This window comes from Lepus europaeus, chromosome 2, assembly GCF_033115175.1.
Source record: "Lepus europaeus isolate LE1 chromosome 2, mLepTim1.pri, whole genome shotgun sequence".
Taxonomy (NCBI): Eukaryota; Metazoa; Chordata; class Mammalia; order Lagomorpha; family Leporidae; genus Lepus; species Lepus europaeus.
The window spans coordinates 87,703,713-87,721,146 of record NC_084828.1 but is presented as its reverse complement, the minus strand read 5'-3'; positions in this window follow the sequence as shown (position 1 = coordinate 87,721,146).

Below are 17,434 nucleotides of genomic sequence, written 5' to 3'. Positions count from 1 at the left end.
TGTCAGTGGATCTGGAGCACAGGGCAAGTCGTTCCTTGAAAGAGAAATGGACTTTTCATCTTAGAAACAGAAGGAAGGCAATAAATACTGATTGTGGTAAGATGCAGCCTTTCCCTTCTTGATTGCTTATCCCTTCTCAAGGAAGTATTTGGCAAGGTCAGACTCAGAGTTTTAGGAGGATGTTGTTATATGAGAATTTCAAAGATAAAGTAGAAGATATAAAACATGTATAATAAATATGTATTTTATATTAATGTTTTAAATACACAAATTGTGTATGTAAGGGTATTTTTCACAGAAAAGAAGGTATGAGGTATTTGAAGAGGTGAATTTGTCAGTGATCCCAAAGTATTGGGTGTTAACCAAATAGCAGAAGTGGGTGTTAAAAAAAACTTACTGTTCATTGATGAGGAAGTTTAAGAACAGAAAGACAAAGCTTTGAAATTTGGAAAAAATATGAAGTGATAAAAATAAAATAATAATTGAGGAACTAAAGTCATTAAGGGGAGTAGCCACAGTAAGAAAGAAGGTGCAAGTTGCCGTGGGGTTTTGCAAATAGTTAAGTGGTATAGGCTGAAGTTGTGGAGAAAGAGTTTGAAAATAGGACAGAGAAAGTAAATAGCACTGATTCTCCTAGATCCTAAGGTACATGAATCTAGGAGCCAGAAATCTGGGTCTCTCACATGGGTGGCAGGGGCTCAAGGAATTGGGCTATCTTCTGATGTCTTTCCCAAGCCATTAGCAGGGAGCTGGATCTGAAGCAGAGCAGCCAGGATGGGAACCAGCAACCAAACCGAATGCCATTGTCACAAAAGGCAGCTTTATCTGCTTTGCCACAATGCTGTCCCCACGCATGTTTCAAGAATGGAAAGAGAATATTCATATTAAACATGGTTGTGAGATAGAATAACAGTGGGTCATGTTAGTGGAATAAAGAGAATAAATGAATAGATACACCATTGTAAAGACCATTGATGAAAAGGTGCCACAAAGTGAGTCTTGTCACACACTCAACCCTCTGTAGTTGGTTTCCACAGATACAGCTTGTTCTGTTCTACTCCTTTGAAATCACAATAATATTTTCAGTACTCATCAGATTATCACACAAGTGTTTGTCCATCTCTTCTTGCCAAGCTCTGCAGCGTTAGAAATGAAGTAGGTGCAATGGCATCACTGTATCTATTGCAAAGGGTGTTTTTGCTGTAGGAAAGCAAGAATCAGGCTCATTTGGCCCTAATTGACTAATTTAAATTCTTATGTTTACTAAGCAGTTACAGCAGTTCCATTTCTCATGTTCTCTTCTATTTTTAGTCAGCTATTATTCTTTCTGAAATCTCTATGAAATCAATAGACCTCTCTGAAAGCACATTCTTCTTGGTATGAAAACAAATGCATCTCTACTCCTCTTGAAACTATTAAGATTTATCTCCAGAAAGTTATCTGCCAATAGTATTTTAATGTGCCAGAGAGGACTTCTACCTCAGAATCTATTGGATATTTTATTCCATGCATTGGATTTGTTAAGGAAAGTAAATCCATAAAGATTTATCAGGAGGAGGAGAAGATAATTTATAACTGTGCTAGTTGCTTGATTCAGGCCTCAAATCCAAGAGATGGGAACAGGAAATATAAGAATGTAAGAAAAACATAGCAAGCAAGGCAATATTTTAAATTTAATCAACCTTAGTTTGCACATATTTCTTTCTACCAAAGCTATTTTGCGTACATGCGCAGTCAAGCATCGCAGTCAGGTTTTCCTAACATGTAAATACATCTGCACATGAATAGTTGTATTTGGAGAGCCTTGGCTTCCCATGAAAGTTCCCTTAACTTATCTACAGTGGAATTTCACTTCCTCCGTTACATTTTCCGAGGAAACCCTGTCTAGTCCTTTGCAAACCTCTCTTTAACATCACAGGATTCTTATTCCACCATTCTCTCCTCCCTCTGCTTTGCCTCCAAACCCCCTTTCGATTGATTTGTTTTCCTTTGAATATACTAGTTCTCAAATTTTTTCTTCCTCATCCAGAAAAACAGTTATTGAACCTATTGATCCTCCCCAGATAATCACCATCTTTTCTCTCTCTTGCCAGTGGTGCCTAGACTTTGCATTTCTAAAAGCATTTTTCCCCAACCCATAGCTCACTGATAGCTGTGCTAAAACCACTGAAATGAAACAAATGGTTTCCATTTTATCAACACAATAAATGCTAGAGTCAGTGAATTCTCTATAATCTTTGTCTAAATTGACAATGTTATTGGTCAGTCTTTTTCTCTTTAACCTTATTTATACTGTTGAGTTCAGCAACATAATTTGTTTCCCAATTTCTTAATTTTTTGCATAAATTTTCCCTTTAATCTTCTGTCACTAAATTTCCTATTTCCACCTACTCTTGGTATTCTTAAGAGGTATTTTCCACTTTTTCCCTATTCTTCCGGTGAGGTATATTTTATTTTCTAGGCTCTTTCACTTTATACTTTTAATTAGAAAATATGTATCAATGACTCATGAATATGTAAATTCAACCTTGAAATGTCTCCAAGTATTATGTACATGTACTTCACACACTGGATCTTCTTCCTGAATAATCCAAAAAGCTATCGTTTTCAGGATATCCAAGTTATGAATATTCTGCTTGTCCTTTTCACAACTTGCTTTCCACCATAATTCTCACGTGAATTATTAGTACCATATAGTAGGGAAAACACATAAAATAAAATTATTCTTTTTGTTTTAAAAATTTATGTATTTACTTGAAAGTCAGAGTTACACAGAGGGAGAAGTTGAGGCAGAGAGAGAGAGAGAGAGAGGTCTTCAATCCTCTGGTTCACTCCCAAGATGGCCACAACAGCTGGAGCTGTGTGGTTCTGAAGCCAGGAGCCAGGAGCTTCTTCTGGGTCTCTCACGTAGGTTCAGGGGCCCAAGGACTTGGGCCATCTTCTACTGCTTTCCCAGGCCATAGCAGAGAGCTAGATCGGAAGTGGAGCACTTGGGACTAGAACTGGCACCCATATGGGATCTGGCACTGCAGGCGGTGGCTTTACCCACTATACCACAGCACCAGCCTGGATTTATTCTTTACTACTTATGTTTCCCCCTGCTTGCCTACCTGAATGTTTATTCATTCTTGTCAGTTTTGTTTCCCTACTATTTCATCTTTTACAAATTTATTTATTTTATCTTTTTGAAAGACAGAATGACAGAGAGACAGAAAGAGAAAGAGGAATATATAGAGAGGGAAAGCCTGAAGGAGAGAATCTTTCATCTGTTGGCTCACTCCCCAATCCCTACCAACAGCCCAGGCTAGGTTAGGCTCAAGCCAGGAGCCAAGTCTTCCACAGGTCGTCCACATGGGTGGAGTGGTCCCTGATCTCAGCCATTGTCTGCTGCTTCCCAGGAAGCTGGATTGCAGGCTCATCTGATTTCAGGCATTTTGATATAGTGTAAGAGTGTTCCACCTGCAACTTAAACCCTTCCCACCCACTCTTTCAATTTCTCTTCTATACATCCTCTCTATTTCCAATGTCACAGCCTTCGTTCACAATTTCTTATTCTTCTAAGATGTTGCCTGTATCTCCGATACCACTTGTTTCACATGCTGCAATTTTGCATTTACTTGCCTTCATTGACACTTTTTGGCCCAGATGAATTAGAGCTTAAGAGGTGAGTTTCTCACTATGCCTGGAAAACTGGCTCCCAAATCCTTCTTTCCCATTCCAAATATTGCTAAGATCTTTGCAAACTCATTGCCAGAATATTCTTTTTTATCAATTAAATAACAAATCACAGCTTAAAATATATGTGAAGTATTATACAAAGGCATATAGTATTTGAATACTATATATAGGTACTATATGCTACAATAAAGTAAAACATATTAAGACATACTAAATTCATACTTCTAATTACTTCTGCATTAATATTTGAATAGCTCATTTATATTTAACTTGTGTAGTTATTTCTTGAGTGAGATGAAGGAATGTTTGTCACCTTAATTGCTCTCTATGTCAGATGCAGATTCATTCTCTCAGGTCATAGCACTGGGTGCATTTTGTGATTGCTTCCACAGAGGGAGTGGCAATGCAGTGATGAGGGGAGATGCTGCCCTTTACAGAAGACAAACCTTCTCCTGGCTCCTGAGATGCATCATTTTCGAAACAAAGGGCTGTTGCTGTGACACAGACAATCCTATATTATCATTTACTCAAAAAATACTATCTGAGGCAGGAAGAAACTGTGGAAAAAGAACTAATTACAATTGTGAGGCTGCATTCTTAAGACAATTAGCACATTATGGGGGCGTATATTTTACATCAAATACCAGATGGGCTAATGTGAGAAGTCTTGCAATGTGAGGAAATGGCAAAAGTCCTAGGAGTGAGAAACTGTCATTTTGAATATTTTTTTTAGAAGAAAGTTTAAGAACAATAAAGAAAATCTGAATACCAACAAGCAAAATCCATCGAGCACTCTGGGCATATAATTTTAACAGGTAGTAAGAATAGATAGGTGAGAACACCCTTAGTTTCTTCCCATTTAGTTATAACAATACTTCATTTTACAGAGTTTTCAGCTATAAACGTAATAGTAATATGAATTTGGAAATTATAAACCTTATGTAATACACCTGATAATTGTTTCCATCATCCTCACAGTTAACAGATAACAATGCAGACATTGTTTATGAATGAGATGAATAGAGATAAAGCTCTATTCAAAAGAAAAACAAAAACAAAAACGGAGTCTCACAGAGACTGAGGGCCTTGGTCAGAGTTAGTTTATGAATGATAGAACTACAACTCCATTTCAGACCTTCTGACTCCCAACTCCATGCCCTTGTTCCTTATATTGAGTGACAGGGTCTGAGTAACTGTTCTCCTCTAGGCTTTCACTCTAAGAGAAGATTTAGCCTCATAAATATTTCTCACTCCAAGGAATAGCAAAGGTCAGCTTACTCAGTGTGTACTGTTGATCTGACCTGTCAACATATTGCCTCAGTGCTTCCAAACCTATGGAAGCTTGGCCATAAATAAATAAGCTCTCAAACAAAATTTACCTAAGGATGGCTTCTCTGGAACTCTAATGATGCTGATGCAGCCAGTTATAGAAGAAGCTCCTACTCCACACAATGATGTCCTCATTTATTCTTATTAAGATAAATCTAAACAATCTACTTTAAATAATTTATGTCTCACTGGCTCCAACAGAGGAGAACAGTTACTGTGCAGCTCCACAAACCTCACAGAAACTTTTTCTTCATCTTTTAAAGTTGCTTATTTAGTCTTTCTGAGTTTTTGTTGGATGACATTGAATTTGATCTTTCAGCTGCTCTTCATCTCACCAGTCTCTAAATGCTGCAGTATTAGTCTGCGGAAAAATAGTATTTTCTTTAACTAGTGCTTTACCCCTGAGAGGTTAGGCAAGGTGTCTTATAATGAAACAAAGTGAACTTCTGGAATGCTGGATTCATTTATATTTGACAGCCAATATTGTTTTGTTCTAATTTCCCCAGTTAAGATTCCCTCCCCCCATTTCAAAGGTATTCCTCCATGTAAAATCCACTGAAGTTGCTACCTTCCTCTTGAAGAGTTCTCATGCTGCTCTTGCAGTGACTCATTTGCTGTTCCCCACTCCCACACTGAACAGATTGTCTGTATAAGACTATGCATCTGTATTGTATAATGTTGTTGTGCAACATCTTATAATGTACTGTATAACATTGTTACCTGCCTTTCACTATCACTCATTGATTGAACTTTGTGCCTTCAATAGTGACCCAACCATTTTTGTGTAAATTGTTGACCCTCAGTAAGTCCTAATTGTGTGAAAGAAAAGGAGAAATGATGCCATATTCTAAAATATATGATTATTGCTTGGAATTTCAAGTAGCTTGATTGATTTATCTTTATTTTTAGACATGCAATTAATGAGTGATTAATGGCAGTGATAATGAATACTTTCTTGACTGGTAGGGGTATTGTTTTCCACTCATTAATTCTTATCCTGTGCACTTTCATTAGAGAGAACTACACATCTGGAAAGACACAAATAGGAGACAAGTATTTGATGCTGCAGGCCTACACTCCACTCCTCCCACTCTCCCTGTTGCAAGGCACATTCCAACAAATAAACATCTTTCTCTTTCCTGTAAACAGAATGTCCAATCACAACTTTGTGATTTACATATGCCATCTCTTCTAGATATTTCCTTTCCCCTTCTATCTGATGATTTGTTTTTCTGTTTTAACCTTTACTTTCTTTTTTTTAAAAAAAAGCTTTATTTTCATTTATTTGAAAGGTAGAGTTACAGAGTATGAGAGATGGAGAGACAAAGAGAGAAGTCCTTCCACTCGCTGGTTCACTCCCCAAATGGCCCCAATGGCTAGGATTTGGCCAGGCCAAAGCCAGAATTGAGGAGCTTCATCTTGGTCTCCTACATGGGTACCCAAGCACTCAGAGTATCCTTCACTGCTATCCCAGGCACATTAGCAGGGAGCTGGATTGGAAGTAGAAAACCCGTTCTTGAATGGTTGCCCTTAGTAGGATGCCATCGTGGCAGGCAAAGTCTTAATCTTCTACACCACAGCGCCCACCCTGACCTCTCTTTGTTTTTCTATTTTTAACACCTCCTATGCAAAGCCCTCCCTAACTTCCTAAAGAGTTGCACCTTTACGGATGTTATCAGAGTACTCTGTAGGTGCATACAGTACACATTTCTCCATTGCTTCACACTTTTTGGGTTGCATGCCTGCATCCTCTCTGTGGAAAAGAAACCATGTCTTGTTTCTCTCTATATTGCCAGGGATGTCCAAAGGGCCTGAAACCCAATTAGCCCTCAGTAACTACTTCATGAATTCGTGATTTTTATTAGCAAATCATTTGTCCCTCTATAAGTGAAATACATTGGCAGGCACTAATAGAAAACAAATGACTCAGACAAGGCTAAGTGCTTTAAAATCTACCATTAGGTAGCAACAAATGTGAGGATGGAAAGAATAACCAGAAAAGCAGCCTGCCTTGTATCTCAAAGTATCAGAAGGAATGGGGAAGAAGGGAGAGACACAAGGGCATTTCAGGCCAAGAAAACAGCAGGATACCACAGACTGAACTGAGTTAAAGGTAAATTCTATTAAATGTAAATAAAGCAGCATGGTTTAGGGGGAAGCAATGTATAATGTATTAAAGTAGATTAAAACTGGAGACAACCCTCTGAGAGCGCAAATGTGTTTAGTGTAGTTTGGAATTAATGTATGAAAACTCAGACAACTTCTCAAGGAAAGCAGAATAACATCAGGGCAGCATGCATTAGACTTTCTTACTTAAAACAACAAGTAACTGGGTGTGAAAATTGCATGCACAAGTTTGTGTTATTAATTCAGAGTTATGAATATTGGCACTGAGAATTATGAAGAGGCATGCTCAACTTTGCATATTAAACTTTTCCTCTGTGGAGAGGAGAGCAGAAGGGGCATCTCCTCATACTGTGCTACTTATGTTAAATTGAGAGTCTTCCAAATAAGATGATGAGCACCTCTCTGGATTCCATGTGATAGCCCAGAAACATCAAAGGATGTACAACTCAGTATTGAGCAGGAGTATTTTGGTGGCCTCTATACATTGGACCAGCCTGCTTGGCATCATCTTCAGAATGACCTGCCCAAGTACCTTCACAAAAATTACATTAACAGGCTATAAGAGACACTATAGTGAAGTGACTTTTGTCATTTAGGTAGAAATTCAATGACCTAGAGATAGTCAAGTAACCAAGGAACACAGAAGCTGTGTGAAAAGGCAAAGAAAATGTATAGTAGAGGGGTGTAAAGTATTGATTAATACGATATGGATGTACTAAAAACAATATCCATTCTATTTGGTGGTGACCTTGTGGAGAAAATAGAGAAGGCACTGGGTCATTCAGACAGACACAGAAAAATGTTAAACGCTCTGCATGCAAAGTGCAGGCAATTGCTATATTGCTTAAGATGCCATTTGGTGGCTAATCCTCCGCCTGTGGCGCCAGCACCCCGGATTCTAGTCCCGGTTGAGGTGCCAGATTCTGTCCCGTTTGCTCCTCTTCCAGGCCAGCTCTCTGCTGTGGCCAGGGAGGCAGTGGAGGATGGCCCAAGTGCTTGGGCCCTGCACCCGCATGGGAGACTGGGAGGAAGTACCTGGCTCCTGGCTTCGGATCAGCGCAGTGCACCGGCCGCAACGGCCATTGGTGGGTGAACCAATGGAAAAGGAAGACCTTTCTCTCTGTCTCTCTCTTACTCACTGTCTAACTCTGCCTGTCCAAAAAAAGAAAGAAAAAAAAAAAGATGCCATTTGAAACCCTTACCTCCCATATTAGAGTGCTTGTGTTCAAATTCTGGCTTCACTTCTGATTCCAGCTTCTTGATAATGCACACTCTAGGAAGCAGCAGGTGATGGTTCTCTGACACCCAAGTAGAAGACCTGAATTGGTTCCAGGGTCCTGGTGTCAGCCTTGCCCAGCCCCAGCTGTTTATTCAGTCCCAACTGAATATTTAGGTAATGAACCAACAGATTGGAGATATATCTCCCTCCCTTTCTACATCTCCCTGTCTTTATGCCTTTTAAATAAATATAATAAATAAATGTATAATGAAAATGCATTGTGTATGTGAAGAATATGTGGGGTAGGGGGCAGGAGTCAGAGAAATGACTACAAGGAATAACGAGGCTAGAAAAAATAGAGATATAGGATGAAGAGAAAAATAGGGGCTAAATGGAAGGAGGCAACTAGAAATTGTTTCCCTGGAGAGTCATTATAGGAGCCCATCTCCATTGCTATGTACAAGTACACATGAAGTGTGGTCACACTGATTACCAAAAATAAAAACTTATTAAACTATTAAATGCACTTTTTAATAAAGTAAAATTGTTTATTTAGCTCACAGTTTGGGAAGTAGGGAAGTTCACGAGGGAGGGAGGCGGCAAGATGGCGGAATAGGCAGGGAGCACACTTAGTCCGGGGGGAGAGAAAGTTTAATATAAGTGGAGATACTGCAGGGTCAAGGAAGAGTAGGGGGTGAAACAGCAGAGGAAACTCTTCCGGAACTAGTGATTCACAGTGGACCTGTGTGGAGAGCGTGGGAGCCCAAGTTCGGGACACCAGCGGCAGACTCAATGCACCAGCGCTGGAACGCGAGGTGAGCCGAACCTCCATAGCCCGAGATACCAGCAGGCAAGCGGAAAGAGGAGGCTAGAGGGAACGAGGCTTGAAACTCCGTGGGGAAAAGTTCACCAGGTTAACTAGAAGAGAGAGAAAAAAACTTTAAAAAGTGACTGATACGGACACAAGTTTCTCTCTCTCCGCTCACCTCTCAAAGGCGAGCAAGACAGAGCAGGCGCCATTTTGGACATACGTCATAAGCAGGGCGACCTCAGGTCTGCACCAGCCCTGAGCCTAGCAGAAACACCTGACTCTGTGGGGAGGGGTGAAATAACAGGAGATTAGCATCTAACTTGGCAACCCAGCGGGAGACTGCAGGAGAATTGGAGCCCACACTGAGGGCAGCAGAGATTCCCTGTGTGGTCCTTGGGAAAGAGCTTCTGATCTCTGGCTCCTGTGGGTATATCATTTGCCTGCTAACTACCTCCAATTACATTCAGCTGTGCGGAATTACTTCCCTTTTGAATCAAAAAAGAGAGAGATTTACCACACCTAACCTGGGAGTGTCATCTTTGACACACCCTCAGCCCTGAGGAACCAAACACAGCTCTCAGTCCACACTCATCTCAAGCCTCTAAGGCTCCACTGAAAGCAGACAGTCCACTTAATATAGAGCCATAGTGTAACAAGAAAAAACACCACAGTGAAGAAACCAAATATCTCCAACATGCCAAACAACAAACGCAAAAACCAAGCTAACAAGAACAAGGAAGAAACTATGACGCCCCCAAATGAAAAAGACACCCCAATTCAAGATTATGAAGATGATGAGATCCAAGAAATGCAAGAAGCGGATCTCAAAAAATTGATAAGAACATTAAGAAGTTCTCAAAAACAAATTCTTGAACTACAGAAATCATTCCTGGACAAGATAGAAAATCTCTCTCGTGAAAGTGAAATATTAAGGAGGAATCAAAATGAAATGAAACAACTAGTGGAACAAGAAACTCTGATAGTGACTAGAAATCATAATGAAATGAAGAGTTCAATAGATCAAATGACAAACACATTAGAGAGCCTTAAAAACAGAATGGGCGAAGCAGAAGAGAGAATATCAGACTTAGAAGACAGAGAACAGGAAAGGAAACAGGCAAACCAAAGAAAAGAAGAAGAAATTAGAAATCTAAAAAATACTGTCAGGAATCTACAGGATACTATTAAAAAACCCAACATTCGGGCTCTAGGAGTTCCTGAAGGCATGGAGAGGGAGAAAGGATTAGAAGGCATTTTCAGTGAGATACTAGCAGAAAATTTCCCAGGTTTGGAGAAGGACAGAGGCATCTTAGTACAGGAAGCTTATAGAACCCCTAATAAACATGACCAAAAGAGATCCTCACCACGACATGTTGTAATCAAACTCACCACAGTGAAACATAAAGAAAAGATCCTAAAAGGTGCAAGAGAGAAACGTCAGATCACTCTTAGAGGATCTCCAATTAGACTCACAGCAGACTTCTCATCAGAAACCCTACAAGCTAGAAGGGAATGGCGAGACATAGCCCAGGTACTAAGAGAGAAAAACTGCCAGCCCAGAATACTATATCCTGCAAAGCTCTCATTTGTGAATGAAGGTGAAATTAAGACTTTTCATAGCAAACAGAAACTGAAAGAATTTGTTGCCACTCATCCTGCCCTGCAAAAGATGCTTAAAGATGTCTTACACACAGAAACACAGAAACATGGTCACCAATATGAAAGAAGGTAAAGGAAGGAAACCTCACAGCAAAAGATCACAGGAAGCTCAATTTCTCTTTGACATAGAATTAAACTCTGATGCTCTGTTAAAGCAATGTGTTAAAGTAATCTATTATGTTCTCTTGATGTCTGTTAAATTCTAATTGTTCAAAAACAGCTGAATTTTTATTAAGAGCTATGGGTTATTTAAATATGTGCTTTTTTCAAAAATTTGAATAATCACCTTGTAACAATGATCAAATTTGGTCTATGTTATGTCATGATTTTAAGGAATCTTATTTCAACCAGATATTTTGGATTTTGAGCCTTCTTGGCATTCTTGACAGGCATTCAAAAAATCAAAGTTTCAAACAATCTGGTCTCTAAAATTTCCAGTAAATCCTGGACTTTGGTTTTTCCAGTTTGGGCCCAACTGAAAAAATCGAAGGACCTATGTCTCTCATCTTATAGAGACACCAACTAATCAGTCTATTTGGAGTATATTAGAAGGACTGTCAAGATGTGATGTGGTACCAGACTTTAAGTTTCTATAATGGAAAATGCTATTAATACAAATGTTTGAGAATTAAAAAGTCTAATGATCTTGTGTTACTAGACATGATAGTTATCTTAATGAGAAAGCCCCAGAGGCTTAAAGGGTTAAATACTTGTAAAATCCTACAGGTGCTTTCAAAAATACTGTGAAGTAAGCAAGTGCCTCTTGTTGGTTGATGAGTTTATAATTTTAAACATGGCGACTTAAAGTCTTTTGTCATCCACAGTTATATATGATGTGCTGCTCATAAAACTAAAGCGTTGTTGGTTCTGTGTTTAGCTGTCCTCCTATAGGTTCCTATGGACTTTTTCCAGCCACTTCTATTGTATTCAGTACTTTGGGATGGCTCTGTAAACAGATGAAGCCAATAATGTATTAACAGTACCAACTGAGAGAAAGTATGGTTAACTGAGGTTACTAAAAAGAAAAAGCAATTCAAATCAATTGGCAATCTACAAAAAGAGTTAAAGATTTTAAAAGCTATTATTAAAATTGCTATATTGGTCTATTATGCTATATTATATGTGTGTACATATTGTATGTCCACATGGGGAAATTTTATTAAGAAGATCAGGTGGCTACATCTAATGAGAGCTTAATTTTGTGTCATAACATGACTTTAAAAAGCAAAATAAAATGTATATAAGATTTTTCTTTTAAAAATTGTTATTTATTTACTTTCTTTTTATTTATATGCAGAGAGATAGAGTCAGAGAAAAGTTTTCAACTGCTTGTTGACTCCCCAAATGCCTGCAATAGTCAGGGCTATGCCAACCTGAAGCCCAGAATTCAATCTGGGTCTCCCAAATGAGTGGCAAGATCCAAGTACAGGAACCAACATCTGATGTACAGTAGCATGAACCTGGGATCAGGAGTGAAGCCAGGATTTGAACCCTTTATGGAATCCAGGTATCCCAAGCAGTGTCTAAGTTGCTGCACCAAATGCCTGTCCCAATGTAAGATCATTCTTTAAATAAATGCATTCAAAAAACTTGCATACAATAGGTTTCTTGAATAGAAGTGAGGCTGTCAATTATTTCTGTACAAATGTTTTGGTCTGTCTCAGGGGTTCTCCAAGTGAAACCTCAAGACTACAGGCATCAGCATTAACTAAAATCTTATTAGAATTGCAAATTTTCAGGTAGATCTAATGAAACAGAAATTGTTTTCTAATAAACTCTGATTCTGATGCATATCAAAGAATTAGAGAACAAGCAATCTATAAGTCTATTGTGACTACCTGATTGAATGTACTTTTATTATGTGCGCACTTACAAAATTCTTTCATGAACTCATCTTAAAAATTTAAACATGCAACACCATTAGTTTTATTTCTCTAAAAACTTGTGCTTCTTAAAACTTTGGATAATTGCATGTGGTGCTGCACCTTTTTATGCAAAAGATATATTCCACTGTTCCTGCCCTTGTCTTTGCTAAGGAGAGCCTCTGGTGAACAAAAGGAGGGACAGAGAAATCATGACCTTCTTGGACAACCACCAACGATCACACTGAAAATGAGAAAGCCAGGTTGGAGGCCCAGATTTTTTGGCCAGCTCCTTAGCCAACACAAAGACCAGTATCTAGATACCCAGGGAGAAAGAATTATGCTTTCCTTTTTTTCTGTAACACTTTTAATCAGACATGTAAAAATTATTTGATTAAAATAAAAGATTTCTGGCAAACTTGAGTCTTATTTCAATTATAAAAGCAATTTTTTTCTTTCTATGCAAGTGCATAAAAATTCAATAATAAAAGCTGAAAAATATTATAACCTGAGAAACTGAGCTTGCAAGCATAACTCTGTTTGTGTAAGCAGTAATACAAGACAGCAAACAGACTTAGAATGCCATAAAGCTTTCCTGTGGGTATACTGTGCTAAATGAAGTCAAAGGCTAAATGATTCTCATCCCCTAGAGTTCCATACAAGTGGAAAACCTGCAGTGGATCACTGCAGTTGGAAAATGGCTATTTTAAAATTTGCCTATTGAAAGTCTCTTGACTGTGCATGGAAATCCCATTAAAGTTCATAGATGTTTCACACACAATCAGTAAGAGACATGAAGCCCCCTAATGTGTTCTCTAATGAACTCTGACTCAGCAGGTAGGAACTAATAATTACATGGCACAGAATCTATATTAGATTACTTCACAGTTTATGACTATCTGAGAACTGTGTGACACAGTGTACACCTTCTGTTGGAAGATGAGGGCAGGGATATTTTTGTAGACTGGAATTTAAACATGGGGCTAAATTCATAGCCCATTTTTGAAAAAATATGAATAATTCTTCCAAAAAATAAAGAGTAAGCCAATATGTAAAGTTAAATAAAATTTTAAAAATAATAGATTTCATTTCATAACAGAAAATATAATAAAATAAAATAAAGATATGGCTAAAGAGATGTAACTACATTCTTTATGTATGTAAGTTTGAGAGAATTTTTTCCTTATGAAGAATAATCAGGTAATATTGCAATGAAGAGTTCAATATCATTTACGTCTTCCATCTATAAATTCACTGTTGATAATTTATCTTAAGATATTATTTTAAAAGTTAAAATTATATGGATAAAGGCATGCATTGATGATGACATTTCTAATGCATGTTCTTCATGCAGCTAGATAATTTTAAAATACCCTTCTAGGGGCCGGCACTGTGGTATAATGGATAAAGACACCGCCTATAGCACATGCATCCCACGGAAGGACCAGTTCATGTCCCTGCTTCTCCACTTCCAATCCAGCTCTCTGCTAATGCACCTGAGAAACCAGCAGAAGTCAGTCCAAGCTCTTGGGCTCTGTACCCACAAAGGAGATCCTGAATAAGTTCCTGGCTCCAGGCTTCAAATGCAGAGCTCTGGCCATTGAGGTCATTTGGAGAGTGAACCAATGGACAGATTTCTCTCAGCCTCTCCCTCTCTGTCTCTCTGTAACTCTTTCAAATAAAATAAATAAATCTTTTAGAAAAATGCACTTCTATTATAGTATAATAGGGAAATGTAGGAAAGTCTTAAATATAAAATCATTTTTTCATAAGTTAAACAGATATATAATCAGTACCTATGTTAAGATGCACAGCATTAAGAGCCACTAATAAGTTTTCCCTGCCAGTTAGTACAGTGCAAAAGATTAACAATCTTGATTTTCAGCATAATTTTATATAAAGAAAAACAGTGTTTACTCTTTTGTAATTGCCTTCTCTACAGTCATATTTTATTTGTTAGAATTGTGTATGTTGTACATAACTGAAACTTGCCATTTTCATGACTATATAATATACAACTGCATGAATATACAGCAGTTTTTTTTTTTTTCAAAGTTGGTTGATTCATTGGGTTGAATCCTCAAATTTAATAAAGACAATAAAATTAGAGAAAGTGCAGACTCAGAACCTCTTGGATAGTCTGCTCACTCTAATCATATCTGCATAAGGACAAAATGAAGTGTTAAAAGCTTTAAAAAATGAGTTATTTTAAAAATATTTTCAAAATCTATTTTAGTAATGCCCAGTTCTTAATTTTTAAAAGGCATTATCACTATAGCTGAATGTAGTTATCCTTTTTTTTAAGATTTATTTATTTATCTGAAAGTCAGAGTTACACAGAGAGAGGAGAGGCAGAGAGAGAGAGATGTCTTCCATCCGATGGTTCACTCCCCAGAAGGCCACAGCAGCCAGAACTGCACCAGTCTGAAGCCAGGAGATTCTTTTGGGTCTCCCACGTGGGTTCAGGGGCCCAGTGATTTGGGCCATCTTGTACTGCTTTCCCAGGCCATAGCAGAGAGCTGGATTGGAAGAGGAGCAGTGGAACTAGAACTGGTGCCCATGTGGGATGCCGGTGCTTCAGGCCAGGGCATTAACCCACTGCTGCACAGTGCCGGCCCCTGCAGTTATCCTTTTTTGCCACTAGTTTGGGCCCTGAGATCTTGCATATCTTTTTAAATTTATATATATATATATATATATATATATATATATACATATATATATACATATACATATATATATATATATTTATTTGGTAGTATGTTTATTTGATACAGGTATACAACATATAATGATCAAATCAAGTTAATTATTATTTCCATCTTCTTAAATATGTACCATTTCATTTTGTTGGAAGCCTTCAAATTCCTGCTTTCTAAAAATATAATAGATTGTTTTAAACTGTGGTCACCCTACTGTGCAGTAGAACACTAACACTTATTCCACTTATCTAATTATGTTTTTGTACCCTTTTTGCAACTCTCCTGTAATTAACCTTGACCAACTTTATGTCTAGAAACTTTTTTATACATTCACTCATTAGTTCTGATGCACAGATTGTAATTTTTTTTTAATTTCATACATCCAAAAGAATGTAATCTATAGATTATAGCAATGTTTTCTCCTTTTCTATGCTTATGTCTTTTATTATTTCCCTTTTTAGTTGTAGTCACTAGAACCTTTAAAGAAGAGTTAAAAAGTGGTTCTCAAGCACATTGTGGCATACAGGGCTAAGCTGTTGTGAAGGTATCTCTTATGGGCACAGATTGGAGTACCAGCTGTTCCACTTCTGATCCAACTCCTCTGCTGTTGTGCCTGGAAAGGCAGGAGAAAATGGGCCCATGTGCCTATGTCTCTACAACCACATGGGAGACCTGGAAGAAACTCCTGACTTAGGCATGACCCAGCCCTGGTTGTTGTAGCCAATTGGGCAGTGAACTGGCAGATAGAAGATCTCTCTAGCTTTCTCTCTGTATCTCCCTCTTTGTAACTTTGCCTTTGAAATAAATAAATCTCTTTAAAAACTGCTTCTTACTGCTGATCTTACTGTTTCAGAGGAAAAGCTTTCAATAGTTCGCTACTAATATGATGCTTGCTATATGATATTTTTAATATTTTTTATTTTATTTTTAGTTGCTAAAATCATTGTGCAATATTCACTTCTACTATTACTCCTGGTACTTTCAAAAATGAAATACATTGTACAACATCTTCTTTGGCTGGGTTTCAATTCTGTAAAAAAATAAACTTCAAAAGAAAAACTAAAGAGAGCAAACTGTATAAATGTGTGACATTATGAGGTTGAGACTTTTTCTTATATTCTATCATCCATATATTTTAGCAACCTAGAGAACAGATGTTTCTGCTTATTTCTATGGAGATCATTTTAACAATTTTCAATGTGTCAAAACGTAGATTAATATATTTTTAATTCTCATTAATGAAAGTGTTTAATCAATTCTTTCCAATATGGTTTAATTCTATCAGCACTGAGATGAGGATTCTGAAAGACTACATTTTCCACTGAAAACTATAGCGGAATTCATTTTCCCTATAAGTATCGCAAATCTACTTAAAGATGGAAAAGGAAAATAAATCCATGCATGGCATTCAAACTTTCTGGTGTCATAAAAACAAATTTCTGTATTATCTATATTTTAAACAATTGATTTGAATTAACTATTTCTGTGCCACAGGTATAACCACTGCTGCAAGATTTATGAAGTTTTTCTTTAAAATGTTTAAAAACTTAGAGTTAACCTGTATATAAAGTAGCCATTTTCATTTGTTTTTCTGTGCTTTATAAACTCTCATTCAGGGGCCAGCCCTATGGCTCACTTGGTTAATCCTCCGCCTGTGGCATCAGAATCCCATACGGGCACTGGGTTCCAGTCCCAGTTGCTCCTCTTCCAGTCCAGCTCTCTGCTGTGGCCCAGGAGGGCAGTGGAGGATGGCCCAGGTGCTTGGGCCCCTGCACCCACATGGGAGACCAGGAAGAAACACCTGGCTCCTGGCTTCGGCTCAGCGCAGTGCCAACAGTGGCAGCCATTTGGGGAGTGAACCAACGGAAGGAAGATCTTTCTCTCTGCCTCTCTCTCTCTCTCACTAGCTATAATTCTACCTGTCAAATAAAAAAAAAAAAAAAACCCTCTCATTCAAAGCAAATGACTTAAATTTCACTGACATCCCAATTTCTGGTGATTCTCAAAATTATCTTGCTCTCATGCCACTCTAAAATGCTGGACAAAT